Source organism: Urocampus carinirostris, chromosome 15 (assembly GCF_059441175.1).
Source record: "Urocampus carinirostris isolate Australia breed hairy pipefish chromosome 15, RoL_Ucar_1.0, whole genome shotgun sequence".
NCBI classification, from domain to species: domain Eukaryota; kingdom Metazoa; phylum Chordata; class Actinopteri; order Syngnathiformes; family Syngnathidae; genus Urocampus; species Urocampus carinirostris.
In genome coordinates, this window is record NC_142363.1 from 22994611 (window position 1) to 23013857 (window position 19247).

Genomic DNA, 19247 nt, shown 5'->3' on the forward strand with positions numbered 1-19247 from the left:
ACGAGATTGGGAAAAATACTGAGAAAAATCGTACTCCGTAAGTTTTTTATTCCAGAATTTTCAAACTGCCATAAATTCTTAGTGACCGTGTTATATAATTCACCACTAGAGGTCATTGTAGCTAAAAATGGAACTGAAGTGTGCATTGGAAGAAGACACTATTAAAGCCTGATGAAAACCGCTTGGCAAAATACTCCTGTGTTTTTTGATGTGAGCAAAACTGAATTTAAGCGAACACTAGGACAGGGGTGTCAAACTCATTTTAACTCGGGGGCCACACGATATAACAAACATTCTGTCGGGAGTCGGACTAGTAGATTAAAGAGAAAGAAAAAGAGAGATAAAGAAATAAGAGAAAGAGGGAGGGAAAAGGAGAGAGGGCGGGACAAAGAAAGAAAAAGAGAGAGAGGGAGAGAGCGTGAGAAACAAAAGATAAAAAGTCGTGAGAGAGGGGGAAAAGAAAGGGAGAGGAAGAAAGAAATCCAAAGAGAAATAGAAAGACAGAAGGAGAGAAAAGAGCGTGAAGGGTGGGAAGAGAGAAAGAGAAAAGGAAAAAAGGAAGTTAGAGCAAATGAAGTTAAAAAGACAGAGAAAGAGACAAAGAGCAACAAGGGGAGAGAAAAAGAGAGACACAGAGAGTGAAAGAGACAGAGTGGGAGAAAAGGAGTGGAAAAGAGGGAGAGAGAGGAAGAGAGCGAGAAAAGAAAAGACAAGTACAGTGTCTTTGTTCGAGGCACCTTTCTTTGGCAACATCAAGTTGACATATTCCAACCTGCAGCTTGTTTCTCTCTTGCGCTTCTCTGAGTGTTGTCTCGCGGATTCAATCCCTTAGCGGGCCTGATCTGGCCCGCGGGCCGCCTGTTTGATGCCTGTGCACTAGGACATAAAAGCTAGTATTAATCCCCGCGAGCAACCACAAACAACCTAGCCAGTCGTATACACCCGGAGTGGCTGAAGAGAGTAGACAGCTAACCTTGGTCACAGCTAGTGTAAGCGGCTAACTTTAGCACCTAGCAGGAAAAGCTACAAAAACCCTGTAAAAAATTGCAGGTTCAAACCAGAAATGATCAAGCGCTGAGACCCTGAAATACTCAACTCGGCAATGTTAACTCGCATGAGCAGCTATGGAAGAGAACCCGAAGTAGAAAACACGTTTATTTAAACAGAGCAGCTAACAATAGGCTAGCAGAGAGCCTTGAGGCAAGTAACCCATATGAGTGGCCAGAGAAGGAAACAGTGGAAAAGGAACCAGATGCCTGTATTACAGGACTTGGCGGCCATCACATGCAGGGCTGAGCTGCGGAAGGTAAGTGGATAACCAACCATGCAAGATGGTCATGCCGGCTTCTGGAGTATCAAGATGGCGGCCGAACATGTCGGCTTTTTCAAAGGGCTTCTCAAGTTGTGTAATATGATTACAAATTTCTAAATTTTCAAATATTAAAAAAAAATGTGGATAACCTAGTACACATAATTTTGCTTATTATTTATATCAAGAGTGTTTTATAGAGGAGTTTTCACCACTAGGCTTAATATTCGCACTGGGGCTTTAAAATGTGCATGTTGTTTGTCTTAAGTTAAGTAAATTTGGAATCTCTTCTGTGTGTCATTGTCTTCGAGATAAACGTAAATAATAATGTCAACAAATGTAAAAGTAATAGCCGTGGCTTTCGTTCGAATAATACTACCTTTTTAAAAGTTACAGCATATTAATTCATATTAAAACATCTCATCTCATTAGCTGCACCGCTTATCTTCAGTAGGGTCGCAGGGGTGCTGGAGCCCATTCCAGCAATCATCGGGCAGTGGGCAGGGGACACCCTGAACTGGTTGCCAGCCAATCGCAGGGCACACGGGGACAGACAACTCGCTCGCTCATTCGCACCTAGGGACAATTTGGACCGGCCAATCCACCTGAAATGCATGTCTTTGGAATGTGGGACGAAACCCACGCAAGCACGGGGAGAACATACAAACTCCGCACAGGAAGGCCGGAAGCTGGATTTGAACCCACGCAGGAGGTTCCCACGACCTCAGAACTGACCACTGCCCCGCCGTGCTGCCCGAATTGTGATACATTTTAATATTTTTATTTTTGACAGCATTAAAATACTATGATTCATTTTATTTGAAGTTGTTTTTTTTGTGGAAAGACGTATATACAGTGTTGGACGCATTATTGAAAGACTGTAATTAGTTCCAGCGAATACCTACTTAATTTTAAAATCAATTTATTCTTCTGATTACTGAAACCTAGAAGTAACACGTTACTCGGGAAGTATAGTGGCTTGCGAAACTATTTGGCCCCCTGGAACTTTGTGACCTTTAGCCACATTTCAGATTTCAAACATAAAGATATACAACTGTAATTTCTTGTGAAGCATCAACAATAAGTGGGACACCATCATGAAATGGAACACACTTTATTGGATATTTTAAACTTTTTTAACAAATAAAAACCGAAAAAGTCTGTGAGCAAAATTATTCAGCCCCTTTCCTTTCAGTGCAGCAAACTCTGTCCAGAAGTTGAGTGAGGATCTCTGAATGATTCCGTGTTGATCTAAATGGCTAACGATGATAAATGGAATCCACCTGCGTGTAATCAAGTCTCTGTATTAATGCACCTGCACTGTGATCGTCTCAGAGGTCTGTTGAAAGCCCAGAGAGCATGATGAAGAACGAGGAACACACCAGGCAGGTCCGAGATACTGTTGTGGAGAAATTTAAAGCTGGATTTGGATACAAAAAGATTTCCCAAGCTTTAAAGATCCCAAGGAGCACTGTGCAAGCAATAATATTGAAATAGAAGGAGTATCAGACCACTGCAAATCTACCAAGATCGGGCCGTCCTCCTAAACTTTCAGCTCATACAAAGAGCGAGATGCAGCCAAGAGGCCCATGATCACTTTGGATGAACTGCAGAGGTCTACAGTTGAGATGGGAGAATCTGTCAATAGGACAACAATCAGTCGTATACTGCAAAAAATGTGGCCTTTATGTCAAGTCAAGTCAAGTCACATTTATTTATATAGCCCTCAATCACAAAAATGTCTCAAAGGACTGCACAGGATTACAATGACACAATTACCTGATCATAAACCAACATGCGGGCAAGAAACAACTCAAAACCTCAGCGTGAGGAAAAAGAGAAATCTTGAAAAAGGACCTCACAAGAGGGAATCCCCCTTCCAGGATGACCAGGGTGAATCACAATCAGCTACTATACACAAGCATAGTAAACACTAGGTAACATGTTGAAAATTTGTCCAGAAAGTGCATGACAGCAGCGACGCCCCCAGCCTGTAAACTAGTCCAGAAAGTCTATGACGGCAACGACGCAGTTTCCCATCTCTGCCAGCTGGTCCATGCAGGCGTTCACATGCTTCAGGTCAAACGCTGGTCCGCTGACTCATCTCCAAATCGTCCTTCTTCGTATCACCACCAGGCAGGCAGTCGTAAAAAGACAGGACAATAGAGAATATGAGGTGGGCATCAATCATAAGCTTTGGAATAGAAGTGTGTCTTAAGCCTCGATTTAAAAACTTCCATTGAGGTTGCAGATCTTATCTCCGGAGGCAGGGCATTCCATAACACCAGGGCCCGGATGGAGAACGCTCTCAAGCCTGCAGACTTCTTGGCCCTCGGAGTCACAAGTAGACCGGTATTTTCCGAGCGCAGACTCCATGCAGGAACATAGGGGGAAATCAAATCAGAGAGATAAGAGGGTGCAAGTCCATGCAAACATTTATATGTTAATAAGAGAACCTTAAAGTCACATCTTAAGTGGACTGGGAGCCAGTGCAAGTTGGCCAATACAGGAGTAATATGCTCAAACTTTTTGGTCTTAGTCAAAAAGTCTAGCTGCCGCATTCTGAACCAGCTGCAAACTTTTAATGCTAGACATCGGGAGACCAGAGAGCAATACATTACAGTTATCAAGCCGAGAAGTAATAAACGCATGAATTAAAACCTCTGCATCTGATTGGGACAGCATCGAACGAATCTTCGCAAAATTACGGAGGTGGTAGAAAACTATTCTAGTAATATTTTTCACGTGTGACTGAAACGACAGATTAGGATCAAATATAACACCTAGATTTTTGACCGAGTCACTATGGGTGATATTACATTTGTCTAGGTTCAGGGTAGTGTTTATGGATGAGTGGCATGAAGGAAGCCATTTCTTAAAGATATCCATAAAAAGTGTCACAAGAAATTACAGTTTTATATCTTTATGTTTGAAGTCTGAAATGTGGCAAAAGGTCACAAAGTTCCAGGGGGCCAAATAGTTTCGCAAGCCACTATAACCATCTAGTCATGAATTACCATACACAGTATACTCGCATTGAAGCCGTCCCCTAAAACTGCTTTAAAATAAAAAAGATGAAACGTGTACACCAACATGTGGAAGCAGTGAAGCTTTAACGTTTAATGGCTTGTGCAATCTTGAGAGTTTGCAAACCAACACTTAGCCGAAACACTCCATATCCAGTTTGTCCCTGGGCTTCAAACCACTCGAAGATTTTCTAGATACAATCCAAAACGTTTTCTTTTCTTCCCAGGAATGGTGTAATCAGGGTTGGGTAGGGTTACTTTAACTGGATTACTTTTAATTACTTTTGGATTACTCCAATACCAAATATGCTAATAGAAGACAAAAGAAACTAAATATGAATAAAATGACTAAATTTTGTGCAGGCTTGGGGAGTAACGGAATACATGGAACGTCAAAAATGATGTTGGCAAGCTGTTTGGATTTATTTCCATTTTGTTTCTGTCGCATTTTATGTTCGTTTTGCTGGAGATCAAAGAGATCAAAGCCAGGAGAGAAAGCTTACCACGTGTTGTGAGTCATCATTTTATTCTTATTTAGTTTCTTTTGTCTTTTATTAGCATATTTGGTATTGGAGTAATCCAAAAGTAATTGAAAGTAATCAAGTTAATGTAACCCTACCCAACCCTGGGTGTAATGTAAAAATAATTTCACAGATAAAAAGACTCAAATTCAGCACACCCTTGTAAATTCCGTGCTCCCGTTTGCCCCATTGTTTTTGTTGTTCCTGTATAAGCCCCTACCCGCCCATATCTGCGCATACAAACTGAAGCGCCTGATGTCAGTGTTTATTTTATAGTTTCAAATATTACTTTGTATATATGGTAGGGAGAATATCTCCATGAGGAGAAATTCAGCGTTCTCACACTCTATGCTCAAGACGGCGCCCGCGTAATTGTATGTCGTTGGACTAAATGTACCACAGCGGCATAAATGTGTGTTGCCGGGGCAAAGGCATTCAACCGCCAGGACAGGAAGTGGTGAGCGTGGCACATTGTTGATCGCTGCCCTCACTCACTCTCTCGTATTCGCCCACTTCCTGCTCTCACACACACACACCCAAGTGACAAATTAGCCTAGGACATTCCGCTCTCTCCGCTTTGGGGGATTCCAAGAGGAAACTTGGGTTCAGATTATTTTCAATATTTTAAATCCAGTCTTTAAATCAGGGGTCACCAACCTTTTTAAGGCAGAGAGATACTTTTTGTTACATATTAGCAGGAAAGGCTACCAGTCTGATGTGTATTTCTAAAAGAAAAAGTTATCATGTTATTACTATGTTGTTACTGTGATATTAATATAGTTTTACCCGGTTATTATTATAAGTAGACTTAAAATAGGCTCAGTAAACCCATTATATGTCATCTGCTTTGTAAAAAGGCACTAAGTGTTTACATATACAGACGCTTCCGTACTCACGACAATTCGACTGACGAAAAACGGTAGATACGAACATTCTGTCATGATTGCCTAAGTGAAGTCACCTAGGGGGCAATCGTTTGGCGCGCCGGAGCGCGCTCTCCTCTTAAGCGGTCAGCGTCCAGAAAAGGACGTCAGACCGTACTTCTGTATCCCTGTGTGTTTCGCCACATTACCAAGTACCTAAGACTACTCTCGCTTGATTCCTGCCTGCCTTCTGTTTTTGACCTGTTTCCGTTCCGCGTTTTCGACCTGCTCTCCTGCCCTGCTCTCCTGCCCTGGCCATCGACCTGCCCGCTAAGCTGTACCGATTCCACCTACCTGTCACGGAACTGCCATTCCGTCCGAAGCGGCGGATGACCAACAAACGCCGGCGTCCAAAGCCAGCTCCGACAACTCTGTCTGATAAAAATTCCTTTGAAACAAAAGCAATTGGGTCCGAGATTCCGTCCTGGTTCATGACACATTTTTTTCGGGATGTCTAAAGATATCCGGACATTGCTATATGTTAGATTTTGTATTGTATGGAGCTTTTTCCAAATAGAGGACAATACTGTAGTGCTTCTTTCTGCCGCATGGCGCTGTGAGAGATCACGCAGCATCCACACCGAAGAAGAAATCCGGCTTCTACTTCCTAGTTCATCTGTAAACATTCTATACTGTATCTCCAGCGCGCTAAGAACTTTGACATTTTTATTGTTCAGGATCTCGTGCATCCATTCAATAGGGTTAGTGTAAAGTGTAAAGTACGAAAGTGGAATAAGAAAGCTTGATGCGGTTGAGAAAATGGTCGGAACGTTTTTTTTTCGTCCACTTTTTACCACGGAAGAGGACCTCTTGAAGCGCATCTTCCAAAGGTGAGTTAAACTCAACTTTATTTATCTTTATAAAGCATATTATTTTATAAAATGTTTATTTTTTAGCACAAAGCAATACAGGTGACTTGAACAAGCCTTAAACATACTTAAACATAGCACTGAAACAACTCACTGTCAGAAGGACCAGAACAGAACAGGAAACCCCAGAGCGTTCGTTACAGTTCTTTATTTAGGGAAGCGTACAGGGTTAGCGGGAGACGCGATGGCTGTCGGACGTCAGCAGCGGAGCCGGGAAGGTAGCTTCGGAACACGTAGCCAAATGGAGTGCGGAAGTCTAGCAGGTCAAGTTTACCGGGACTGGAGAGAAGATCGCAGCGTGGGACGGAAGCAGGTCGGATCGGAGGCAGGCAGAATCAGGTAAACAGATCAAGACGGAACAGGTAATCAAGAGAGTCATACAGGGTACAAACGTAATCCTCAGACGAAGAGGTCTGGGCGTAGCGTGCTTAAGAAGGGAAAATTAGCCAATCAGAGGGCGTCCACGTGATTGCTCCAGGTGACTCGAGTTAGCAATCACGACACTCACGAACAAATTCAACTTACGGACGATCGTCCGGAACCTAACTCGTTTGTAGGTCGGGCAGCGTCTGTATAAATTATTGGCTAATTTTGGAAGAATTGATCATGTATTTAACGACACTGATCATGTTAATGATTTCTCACGCCAGTTAGAAAGCCAATTTCCTAGAAAATCACAATGATCCATTAATAGTGAGCTATATTTAATGTATTTATGTTTTTCTTATTTTTTTTTATTCTGTGTGTGTGTGTGTGTGTATTTGTGCTCTTCACGATAAGTTTTCATTGTACTTTGGCCAATTCCGCCTATTTTTGACTTCAATCTGACTCAAGTCGTCATGAGACCAGCTGAGGTGAGCTGTATCAAAACATCTTTAAACAACCAGTAGAATATTATCTTATAAAATGATATTTATAGAGTTCCTCTCCCATTTTTTTGAATTCTTTGTGAAAAGGTAGTTTTTTGTATGTGATTTTTACAAAAATATTTTCGAAAATCACTGTCAATGTTAAGAAAAGCCTTTTTATGTTATTACTATGTTATTACTTGCTGTTTAAGTAATAGCAATACATTATTACCATGTTATTACTATGCTAATACTATGTTAATACTATGTTACAGTGGAACCTCGGTTCTCGACCATAATCCGTTCCAGAACCCTGTTCGAAAACCGATTTGTTCAATCACCGAAATCGTTTTTTCCCATTAAAAGTAATGTAAAATCGTTTTAATCCATTCCAACACCTCAATGTTTACCACGAACGTAAACATGAAGCTAACCGAGGCTAACCGTACGTTCGCGTTAGCGTAATCTTCCGTACGAAAGATTACGCTAACATGAACGTGTAAAAATAAAACAATCAGGTCGTTTACACGTCATTCAGCACCGGGGTCTCCACAACAAGTGGTGAGCGTTTAAGGATAAAGAAAATAATTATGAATAGGATTTCTTACCTTTGTGGTGGTCTGCAGAAGCCATGCTCTATTCCCCCGAAAGAAGGGAAACTCGCACACCTTCTTCAAATTTTGCTATTATTTCTTTCTTAAATGCAATAGTTGTACGCACTCCTCTTCTTTTTTCACCTGTAGCAACTTTGCTGCTTGCACCGACCTTCTTCCGAGGGATAATTAGGGGTTAAAACACTCCGTTCACCGATATTAATAACGAAAGCAAAAAGGAGTGCGCGCTCACGTGACAACAGTTCTTCACGAGGGGTGGGGGCAATCTACACCCATACGCCGCTCAGCATCGCCCCTAGCGTACCGGCGTTCGAACTCCGATTTTTTTAACGAAAAGCGAAGCAAGAATTTCTCGAAATTTTTGGTCGAGAACCGATTTGTTCGAACTGAGAGGTGTTCGAAAACCGAGGTTCCACTATATTACTATGTTATTATTATGTCATTACTATGTTATTACTATGTTATTACTATGTCATTATGAGGTTGTAATTCTTCCAAGTAGGGTGAAAATAGGCTTAGTCAACCACTAAAGAATCATATCAGTTAAAAATCAAATTCCCTCGAAAATAACAATGACCCTTTGCTATGATATTTTCAGAACCAGTCTTTAGGCAACTCAGTTTGTTGTTGTGTTTTATTATTTTCTTGTATTTTTAATCGATCTTTCCTATTTTTTTCACCAAAAATGATACATCTCTATCACTCCAGCATGTGATTATGTCAGGATCAATGATGTCATCATCCACCGGGCGTGAGGATCAGGTGAAGTCAGAGGTTGAAAAAAAGCAAAAACGAGGACGGGCGAGCTTAACACAAAACAAAGAGAGAGAATTTCACAGGCTAGGGCTTGCTGGACTCTTTTGATGTAAATTCCAACGTTTGAATTCGGAGTTCGAGTGCCTTATCGTCCATCGGCCGGTGGTCTTGCATCCCGGCCCCTCATAGACACAACACAAGTGCGGGAGCGCAGCCAAGAGGGGAAAAAACAGAGCAGGGAAAACACAATGCTGAAATTGGAGATTTTTGGGATAGTGTTTGCCAGATAGAGTGCAAAAATCAATGTTTTTTTTTTTTAAATCAATGCATTTCCTCAAAGCCCCTTGATAATGTTTTTAAAACTGTTATTTGTATTTAGACTTGAATTTTCCTGTTTCATTATTATAGTTTTTTTGTGTTTTTAATTATATTTGTTTAGCCAGTAAAGTTTTTTTAATTCTTCTGCAGAGATTTTACTCTCTCATAACAGTTTTTCCCCGGAAAAATAATTTGTCACGATTACTCATTGCCCTCACATGTGCCCGCTCGTTTGGCGCCAGTTGTTGCTCGTTGCCTGATTAATTCCCCCTCCTATTTATACCCAGTCTCTCCCTGTCAGTCCGTCACCAAACCTCCACATACGCAAGGCAAGCACTTTGATTCTGGCTCCCGTCGGTTATGTTTTCATCCGTATACCACTCGTATGTTCCTGATTCCCCGTTTGTCTCCGGCTATAGACCCGTTTTGTTCTTTTGACCACGCTCTGATCTCCCGCTCCAGCTAATAACCTGTTTTTGACCACCGACCATGCTTTGATCCCCCGCTCCGGCTATCGATACATTTTGCCCGTTTGACCAAGCTCCGATCTCCCGCTCCAGGGGATCCACTTCCGCACTCCGATCACGCTCCGATCCCGTGAGCGGCTTGCTTCCCTCATCCTGTCAGGGAACGGACCGGGAGGCAGGAAATGTGAACTCATTTGCGTTACGATCTGTTACTTTTATTTAGAAAATAAAAGTTGTTCAACACGCAAAAGACAAAACAAAAACAGGCTTACAGGCAATCACTCAGAACAAACGGGCATGAACAGGTTTTTCCTCGAGTCAAACAAAACAACGGTATGGCAACGGGCAGTCCCAAAACGAGCCCTTAAGAATCCCACACGCAATTAAGTCAATCTGTGTCAGCCGGTGTCAAGGGGCGGGACCAGCTGGGTGTCATGGCGACCATGCAGGACATGACACATCCAGCGAGCACCGGATCGCTGGCGTTCGTTTTCCTCTTCCTCAATAAACTTGTGAGTAAACGTTACGCGTCTGGGTCCTCCTCCTGTTCTGGTTTTGACATGATTGCATGGATTTATACCATTTTTTTTTACACAATTTGCAACAACAAACCCAAACGTTAGTTTTTCTGTTTTTGTTTTTTTACAGAGAGAAAAAAAAACAAATTTTTAAATTCATGTATAGATTTGTGACGCCCTTAATCACATATTAATTAATTATTTCAATTCTTTATCGTTTGTTTTCTTCCAAATACTATTTTTTTATGGCTAAAATATGAACACATATTTTATACACGCATTTTGAGGTAAATAATATTTTTACCTATCGAGTTGTAGCGATTAAGATTTGGATTTGTGACAATTTCTTTCCAAACGCTCGTGTTGACGCCGACTCAAAAAAAGAAAAACGAAAAAGTCTGCTCCCAGCTGTGTTCCATTTAGTTGAATGTGGCTCCAGTGATTACAGAGAGCTGGGTAGCTTTCAAGTTGAAAAGGAGGACGAGAGATAAAGAGAGAGGGAGAGAGAGATTGGGGGGTGGACAGAAAGAGAGAGGGAGGGAAAGAGAGAGAGAAAATTGTGAGTGAGATTGGGATAGAGGGGGGTGAGAAAAAGGGAGAAAAACAGAGAGAGAGAAAATAGAGAGAGAGAAGGAGAAAGAGAAAGAAAATAAAGAGAGAGAAAATAGAGAAACAGGAAATACATATGGAGAGAGTGGAAGAGCTGGAGAGAGACAGGGAGGGGAGAGAGAAAAAGAGAAAGAAATTAGAGAGGGACAGAGAGAAAGAAAGAGGGAGAAAATAGAGAAAAGTGAAAATTGAGAGAAAGAGACAGGGGAGCGAGAGAAAATAGGGAGAAAAGGAGAGAGAAAATGAGAAAGAAAATAGAGAGAGGGAGTGAGAAACCATAAAAGGGAGAAAAGAGAAAAACAAATTAGAGGAAGAAGAAAGCGAGAGAGAGAGAAAACAAAGCGAGAGAAGAGAAGATAGAGAGAGAAGAGAAAAAAATGGAGAGAGAGAAAGAGCAGGAAAAAATAGAGTGAGTGAGTCAGAGAGAGAGAGAGGGAGAGAGTGTGAGAGAGCAAGAGATGAGAGAAAGAGAGAGATTGTAAGACAGAGAGAGAAAATAGAGAACGAGAGAGAGAGAGACAGAGAGAGACACAGAAAGAGAGACAGACAGAGACAGGGACAGAGATGGAGAGAGAGACACAAAGAGTGACAGAGAGAGTGACAGAGAGACAGAAGAAAGAGATCAAGAGAAAAGACAAAGACAGAGAGAATGGGTGAGAGAGAGAAAGTACTTGAACAGGAAAATATTGCATCTAGTTACAAAGGCGTTTCAAGATACGAAGTCAAGAATACAAAATGGCACGCGCTGCCATTTGCCGCTCTAAGAGTTCTATCTGGTAAACCAGTGCGTAACCATGAATCCCGGCATGCTGTTCGAGTCTCCTTCACGCACTGTAAACAGTCTATTGTATGAGACTGGTAGGATGAGCTATCATTCACAATGGACCACTGAAAGACATGCAGAAAAGTGGACAAGGTAGAAAAGAAGAGGAAGAAACTTTTTCTGCCCATCAAAACAAAGTAAGAGATAATAAAAATGTATGAAAACATGCTGCCGAACAGGAGGAGTTCAGAGACGCCAATCAGGAGGGTGGAGCATTCATTCCATCAGCCCAAATTAGACATTTGAGAAAAATTCCCTGAAGTTTCAGAATTTGTGGAATTGAATCACCCAGTAAAAGACATTTGCCTCGTGTGTTACCGACAGATTGTCAAAATATGGCAAAAGCAGACATCATTGGATCAGTTTTTCAAGAGAAGAGAGGCAAAAATCACTGCTGAGGACCAGTAAACAAAGAGGCCAGTTAAAAGGTTAATGAATATTATTTCCATTTTTCTTTTTTCTTTTTTTTACGTTATGTGCCACTCGTTTATTGTGCTTTAATCTAATTTATATACCGTAAAACTCGATTAATCCAGATTCGTTGATCCGGATCTTCGCAAAATCCGGAAGAAAATTTGGTCTGGATGAAAAATATCTATGCATATTCCGGATTATTCCTGATTATTACTGACTGACTATCTCATTGTGCTTCGATTCAAGTCGAGATCTATTCGGACTGTAGAAGAACTTGTTCTGTCCCATGTGCAGAAAAACACCCTCAAAGCATGATGCTACCACCCCCACGCTTCACAGTAGGGATTTTGTTCTTCGGATTGTTCATTCTTCTCAGAGAAATTATGACCAAAAAGTTCTATTTTGGTCTCATCTGACCACAAACCTTTCTCCCATGACTCCTCTGTATCATCCAAAGGGTCATATGCAAACTTAAGGTGGGCCTTGTCATGTGCTGGTTTAAGCAGGGGAATCTTTGGTGCCATGCAATATTTCAAATCATGATGTCTTAGTGTATTACCCACAGTAATCTTGGAAACGGTGGTCCCAGCTCTTTACAGGTCATTGACAAACTCCTGTCGTGTAGTTCCGGGCTGATTCCTCACCTTTCTTGGTATCATTGAGACCCCGCGAGGTGATATCTTGCATGGGGCTCCACTATGATTGAGATTGACCGTCATATTTAGCTTCTTCCATTTTCTAATGATTGCTCCAACAGTGGACCTTTTTTCACCAAGCTGCTTGGCAATTGCTTTGTAGCCCTTTCCAGCCTGGTGGAGGTGTACAATTCTGTCTCTGGGGTCTTTGGACAGCTCTAAGGTCTTTGTCATGTTACTAGTTAAAGCCTTACTGATTGTATGGGGTGGACAGGTGTCTTTATGCAGCTTGCGACCTCAAACTGGTGCATCTGATTCAGGATGATACATGGAGTGAAGGTGGACCTCTAATGGGCAGACTAACAGGTCTTTCAGGGTCAGAATTCTAGATGATACTCAGGTGTTCATATACTTATTTGCAGCTGTATCACACAAATAAATCTTTAAAAATGTAATTTCTGGTATTTTATTTTTAGTTTATCTCTCTCACAGTGGACATGCACCTACAATGAAAATTTCGGACCCTTTATGATTTCTAAGTGGGAGATAGAGCAAAATAGCAGGGTGTTCAAATACTTATTTTCTTCACTGTATGTCAATAAAGCCCCAGTTTGCTCCGATATTTATTACCCCGCCACAGACTCCCGTTCTAAAACGCGTAAATTAATGTTCAATCCAAACGGATTAACGCATTTACATTCAAAAGGCGTCTCTACTTACAAATGTTTCAGCTAACAAAGTGTAGTGATTTTTCTAGCTTTTATTTTGAAAATCGTTGGGATTTAAATGAATTATTCTATACTGCAATCAGTAAACGAATTTGCCTCTAGGTGTTGCTTGTGCTCCATCATGAATCTTGTTTTCTCTGAAGGATGCTAGAATTTCCTATACTGATAAAACAATTACATTACGTTATTACTTTTAGTTCTTTGAGTTCTGATATGAATTACTAATCCCCCAAAAAACGGAATCAATGAACCTGTCATGTCCAGCATGGTCGCCGTGGCGACCGGCTGGCCCCGCCCCCTGGGCACCGGCTGTAGAAGATTTTCTAATTTGCGTGTGTGCTTTTTAAGGGTGGGTTGTGGGTTTTGCGGGTTGCTGGTTCATTGCGTTTTCTGTTCTGCATTAATCTGCTCTGTTTGACTTGATAACACCTGTGTTTGCCCGTTCTGAATTAAAGCCTGTTTTGTTAGTATTCCTAGTCTGAGTTCCTGTTTGCCTGTAAGCCTGTTTTTGTTTTGTTTTGTTCCTGAGTGTTGGACGCCTTTTATTTCCTTAATAAAAGTATCTGATCGTTAACGCGAATGAGTTCTCCCTTCCTGCCTCCTGCCTCCGATCTGGTCCGGGCTCCTGACGGACTTGACAGAACCAGGCCGTTTGAAGGACTACACATGATTTATTAACACAGAGAATAAATGATCGAAAAAAAGAGGAGAGGGAAGGCGTTAGAGATCATGAGTGTTTTCATCCGCTGAAAGTCTTGAAGCTACTAACACAAAAAAAAAGTTTACCACTATAATGCTAGTCAATTTGGGGAGATTCCATTGTACGAGAAAAAAACGCCTATTTCCAAGAACCAGCAAACATGGTGTTAAATCTGAAATCGTCCTCTTACTTGTTGTTGCCGAGAGACTTTTGTCTCCGGATGGTTACAACATATGACCCACGTGCTAGACTGAAGGCCGCAATGCAAGCCTGCACAGCCGCGCCATTCGGCCAACGAGCAATGGGTCAGTCAGCCAGTCAGCTATCGATCAGCTCCTCTTTTATATATGGACCAGGGCTGTTTGACCAGATCATGCCTCTTTGGGCATGGTCTCAGTTATCTGAGACCACCAGGATCGGATGACGGTGTTTGAAGTTGCTAAACTTGTTAGAAAGCCAAAGAAGTGAGACATTTGCATAATGTAACGCTTATTTTCTCTACAAAAGCTACGCTCAGAACGAATTAAATTTGTAAGTAGAGGTAGCACTGTATCTTTTGTTAATGCTGCTTCCACGTGGTTGCACGTTCAGGGCAGAACATGAGTTTCTTTTCCTCTTCAGCGCTAACTGTACATGACCTTAGGTTGCGGTTTTTCACACGTCAGCTGACAATAATCATTGCACCGAGTGGAATTTCATTTTCTACTTCCCGGCACCCCCCTCCGTCACCCCTCTCTCACCCCCTTACCCGTTGAGGCCTTGGAGTTGCACCGGTGGCTTTTCGCTTGCCGCAGCTGGCGGAATGCGCGCTCCTGTTTGCAAGCGGGGAAAAATCCACAAGTGCAAAGCAACAAGTCGCTCTTTGATGCGAAAAAAAGAAAGCTAATTTGTTGCATTGATGGTTGATAATGAGGAAACTGTTTGTTGTTTCAGTCCGGTGAGCAATTTTTTTTTCCCACTTTGTACAAGGAAACATTCATGAAAATGAGTACAAAAAATGAAATTGTTTTCTTTGCAACCAGCCACTTTTGCTCAAAGTTCAATGAGCACGCTTGTGTTATTTGCAATATTGTGACCTTATTTTCTGATATAAGTCCCAATGAGGCAAATATCAAATTTGGGTGTGTATCAATGAAAAGTGTAAGAAAAGAGCTTTCAATTGATACCCTGGTAAGTCACAAACTATTTTTCGTGTCAGTAATCTGTGGAGTAATGCACTAACTTTTTAACCGAAGTAACAGTAACTAATTACAGTGGAACCTCGGTTCTCGACCATAATCCGTTCCAGAACCCTGTTCGAGAACGGATTTGTTCAATCACCAAAATCATTTTTCCCATTAAAAATAATGTAAATCGTTTTAATCCGTTCCAACACCCTGAATGTTTACCTTGAATGTTTAACGTAAACATGAAGCTAATCGTACCTTCGCGTTATCGTATTGAAAGATTACGCTAACATGAACCTGTAAAAATAAAAAAATCAGGTCGTTTACAAGTCATTTAGCACCACAAGTGGCTAGCGCTTCATTGGAAAGGGGGCTCCGTTCCAACACCCTGAATTTTGGGCTCAGTTCCAACACCCTGAATGTTTACCTGAATGTTCAACGTAATCATAGAGCTAACCCAGGCTAATCGTACGTTCGCGTTATCGTAATCTTCCGTTCGAAAGATTACGCTAACACGAACGTGTAAAAAAAAAAAGATAAAGAAAAGAATTATGAATAGGATTTCTTACCTTTGTGGTGGTCAGCAGAAGGCGCATGCTGTATTCCCTAGCAATCGGAAACTCGCGCACCTTTTTCATATTTAGCTATTATGTCTTTCATAAAGGCAATAGTTGTACGAACAACTTTTCTTTTTTCACCTGTCCTGCTTGCACCGACCTTCTTCAGAGGCATAGTTAGGGGCTAAAACACTCCGTTCACCGATATTAAAAGCGAAAGCAAAAAGAGTCAAGTGCGCACGTGATAACAGTTGGTCACGAGGGGTGGGGGCGATCTACACCCGTACGCCGCTCAGCATCGCACTCTAGCGTACGCACTCAGGCATTACCGGCGTTTGAACTCCGAATTATTGACCAAACAGCGAAGCAAGAATTTGTCGAAATTTTGGGTCGGACTCCGATTTGTTCAAACTGAGAGGCGTTCGAAAACCGAGGTTCCACTGTACTTGTTTTCAGTAACGTGACCAACTCTGCTCATGGTTCATGGATGCCTTAACCACCTGGATCATAGGCACCTCTTGCGTGTCCCCTGTGGTGTGTCTTGGGCAAGTACAACCTGGCGGCGCCCAGGGTTGGGTAGGGTTACTTTAACTGGATTACTTTCAATTACTTTTGGATTACTCCAATACCAAATATGCTAATAAAAGACAAAAGAAACTAAATATGAATAAAATGACGACTCACAACACGTGGTAAGCTTTCTCTCCTGGCTTTGATCTCTTTGATCTCCGGCAAAACTAACATAAAATGCAAAAGAAACAAAATGAAAATAAATCCAAACAGCTTGCCAACATCATTTTTGCCGTTCTATGTGTTACTCCCCAAGCCTGCACAAAATTGAGTCATTTTATTCATATTTAGTTTATTTTGTCTTTATTAGCATATTTGGTATTGGAGTAATCCAAAAGTAATTGAAAGTAATCAAGTTAAAGTAACCCTACCCAACCCTGGCGGTGCCCATCCCTCTCCAAGCTTTTTGGTTTGTTTTGGTGGAGGTTTGCTTGCCCACATGAAACGGATAATACTGGTTTCCGTTGTTAACTGTCAGGACGCGAACAGACGGTAAACCCAAACGCGTAAAGTTTCACACAAAACTTTATTGGAGAATCGAGGAAGTCAGGTGCGGGGAAACAAACAACAGCGATCCGGTGCTCGCTGGGCAGGAGGAGCAAGGAGCACACGGGATCGGAGTGTGGTCGGAATGCGGAAACGAGCGGAGTTGCCGGGATGAACTATCGAAACGTGGTCGATGTGCAAAAACGGGTCAAGTAGCCGGAGCAGCAGATCGGAACGTGGTCGGGGGGTAAAAACGAGTGGGCAATGGGTAATCGTGACAGTTAACAGGGACAGGGGAAGTCTACTGATATTACTCAGATACAGCACCTTCATCATCTGGTCGCCGTTGTTTTTCAGTGTAATGCCTGATACCGTTTTTCAACATTGACGGGCAGCGGCATTTGACAATACTAACCTTACCTCTAATCACCGGGAATAAACTTGTGTTTTGAAATTTGGAGTCTCACATCCTACAGCATCAGTTTTGGCTTTCATATCTTTGTTGAAAAAACATACTTTGTGGCGATGACGTTACGTCCTTTTTGTGACAGACTAAAGACTCAAAGGCTCTTTGTCCGGTAAAAACCCTCTACTTAAAAACAAAATAGACATCTGTAACTTAATAATAACGGCAAGTTCAGGACTACCTACCTACCTACCTACCTACCAACCAACCAACCAAACAAGTGAGGCACCTCGGCACCTAAGTCATTCATGCTTTCCAGATGAAAGGGGACCCAAGAAAGCGGCCATGTCACTCGGGTCAGGGTGACACAACACACTCTTTTGTTAAACAGCATGGAGCGACAGTTTTCACTGGTTTACCCCTGTCGTAGCAGACAAGTGCCCTGCCAATCCCTTAGAACACGCCCAAACATCCCACTATCCTTTTACAACACCTCTCCACTCATTCCTATCACCAACAAGAGCTCTAGCTTTCACTAGATTTAGACCTCTTTTCCACAGTGCACTCATAACACCATCCGTCCACGTCAATCGCGGCCTTCCATTGACTTCTGCTCTGTAGATCCTCTTCAACATTCGCTGCTCATCCATCCTCTCCATGTGTCCAAACCAACCGAGTACTCTCTTATCAACACGCTTGCTCAGTTCCACTACTACTCCAGTTCTGTCTCTCACAATTTCATTTCTCAATCTATCCAATCTCGTCACTCCTAACATACTCCTCAAACACTTCATCTCCAAAACATTTAATTTCCTTCTCAATTCTGCGTTCAGGCTCCAAGTCTCTGCACCGTACAACACAGTCGGCACAATCACACTCTCATACAGTCCCCTCTTAACATCCATACTCATACTCTGTTGCTCAATACTTTCCTCAGAGCACCCAAAAGTTTGCTTCCTTGATTCACTCTGTGCAATACCTCACAGTCCATTCCACCAACTGCAGCCACATCACAACCCAAGTACCTAAAGCTTTCAACTTCTTCCAGCACCTGTCCATGCAACCTTATCCTACTAACAAATGCATGCTCTTTTCTTAATTTAGGGAAACATATTGACAAGAGACAGGCTTTTCCAGACGGGGGCAGATTTCTTTTCCAAATTGATTTCTTAAGTGAATTCCATCGAATTTTGCCAAATTATCGTCGAATTAGTCGAATTAGTTTTCGTCGAGCCTTGCTCCCGCCTGTCTTTCGCTCCTGTCTGTCTATCTTGTCTCTTCCGTGTTCCGTCCTTTTGACGCGTCGTGGCATCGGCCACTCCCCCTGGGCGTGCTGACTCCTCCCCTGGGCGTGCTGACCGGTGCATCACGAAGGCCCCCGCCCCCCATGGGGCGGGTCAGGTGCCAACTTCACGTCCTCCTCGCCGGAAGACGCCGCCACGTCTAGACCGGTCAAAACATTCCCGCGCGCTTCCACGTCATCAGGACTCCAAACATCGCCTACCATCTGCGTCAAAAACTGTTATCAACAGAACTAAACAAAACATTCGCATTCGGAACGGCACGACCCGACCTTTTGTGAAAAATCCCCACTGCATTCAACAAAATTTAATTTGGATTATATTAAATCCCTTATAGTCAATTAAATAAAATTAAAAAAACTTCAAAATGTATATATGTAACGGGTCTAATAATAACTTTTGTTTTATTGAAATTCCTGCTGAAATATGTTGTATAGTTTCTGTATAAGTGTCCTGCAATGACGGGTCCAACAGTGCCACCTGCTGGTACGTGGTAAGGTTTGGTTTGGCTTTCGACTTTGCGACAGGAAGGTGGGGTTTTTTGGCAGTCTACAACGAGCTGCCAACGGTAAGACACGATCTTTTGCTGCTCTGCAAAAAGTGGATTTTAAACATTAAAATCACAGCTGACAAATCTCTGCACATGCACAGTAATGTGATTGATGTTGTCAAGCTGTTTGGAT